Source organism: Halyomorpha halys, unplaced genomic scaffold (assembly GCF_000696795.3).
Source record: "Halyomorpha halys isolate HHAL.00 unplaced genomic scaffold, Hhal_1.1 Scaffold358.1, whole genome shotgun sequence".
Classification (NCBI taxonomy): Eukaryota; Metazoa; Arthropoda; class Insecta; order Hemiptera; family Pentatomidae; genus Halyomorpha; species Halyomorpha halys.
In genome coordinates this window covers 173,090-174,935 of record NW_027105142.1, presented here as the reverse complement: position 1 = coordinate 174,935, position 1,846 = coordinate 173,090, and positions in this window count along the sequence as shown.

Sequence of the window (1,846 nt, the reverse complement as noted above, 5' to 3'; positions counted from 1 at the left end):
ATCGAAATTGTTTGCAACAAACCAGGATTTCTATTTTCTAGAGTTTATGTTAAAACATCTGCGTAAGTATACTCTAAATTGCAGTTAATTTAGTCAAGGTACTATATTTATTACTGATGCTTAGTTTTGAAAATTTTCCTGCTCATTACATGTACGAAACAATTAAGTTTTTTGTTACTTTAAGTAGTCTTTCGGAATAAATATAACCTCTAGAGAACATAAAATTTGTATCTTTCATTATACCTACATCGAAGTGATCTTCACAAAAACATAATCTATTAGATTCGATAGTAAATTGGAGTCCCTTCTAGCCAGCTTTAACCAAATGATTTTAATTCTTACATCTTTTAGCACTTAGATAAAAATCTTTTGTGGACTCTTTATGTTCCTATTTTTACTATTAGGTACTGCAAAAGAACGATAGGGAACATAACTCATCATAGATAGCTGCTTAAATAACAAAGAAAACAAATTTTAATTTTAATGCGTAATTTATGATTAAATAGAGATTTTTAAAAAATATAACAATAAATCAGGGCTAACATTTTCAAATAAGCGATATAAGACAATTCGAAAAAACTATAAAATACCGAATTCTATATAAAACATATGGCTTATTATTTATTTATAAGAATCAACAAAATGTACAATTTTTCTATTTATCTAATTATTTAATCCGTATTTTTTACGAATGTTTTCATATATGGTTTACTATTATAAATAAACAAAATTAAAGGTAAATTGAAGGAAGCTGTTCGGCATTTAAGCCCTGTAAAACAATTTTAATGAGGGTGATTAAAGATCAAAGACTATTTGTTTATACATTAACATAATAAATTTGAACTCTGAAAGGAGAACCTACGTGTATATCCATTCCTAACTTCAGTTAATTAAAAAGTGTAAATTTCCTTTGAAAATTCAGATTTGAAATTTTTGCGAATGCAATAAACCTCTCCTTACCGCATAGTGCGTATATAGTATATATTTCATATACCGTATGGCAGTGTCAGGTGAAGAATAAAATAGAATAAATATATATATAAAGTGTTATAAACATAATTGTATTATTTCTAAGCTTTATAGGTTTTGTACAATGATGTAAAAAAAAAAAATTAAAAAGAATTGTAAAAATGGCAAGAAGGAAATCTCTCATTAATAATCTTAAAACATTTCATGTTATTTTTCCATCCGGAATATCTCATTTGTAGCTATTTCTAGGGGTCTTTTGTCAATCCGCAGGAAATAAAATCAGCGGAAGCTTCACCTGGGATAAGAGTTCGAACTAACTTGATATTGTTTGACAAAGCAAGTTGCTTCTAAGTCCATAGCTAGGTCCAAAGCTGAGACTTTCTTTATTATAGAATGGACACCTTGGCTGCATAGTTCCATTGTGCACAACTTCAACTCTAGAGTAAAAGTTTCACCATCTTGCTCTTTGATTTATCTCTTGATTCGTTGAATAATTTTCAGCTTTTATCAATGTTACAGGATTCCTCGGGTTAACTGTTAACCTTCTACGAAATGATAAAAGAAATCCCCTCGTTATATTACACGGGGAGGGGGGCGCATCTCATTTTATGTGTTATAAAATTTACTTCTTTCCTTATAGATTTAAATTGTCTTCTGTAAAAACTGTTTAATGTTCTTTTCAAATTCGTATATAATTTCTGTGATATAGATTCACTCACTTCAATCCTCTAAAAACATCCTGGGAATCATCCACCATTACATGCATTGTAACTTATAAGGAAGGTGATGTTTCGGTTGAGAGCAAAAAAATGCACATATTGCACATTTTAATTTACATTGTTTTATATACCTATACAATTTTATATTTATTTTTTTT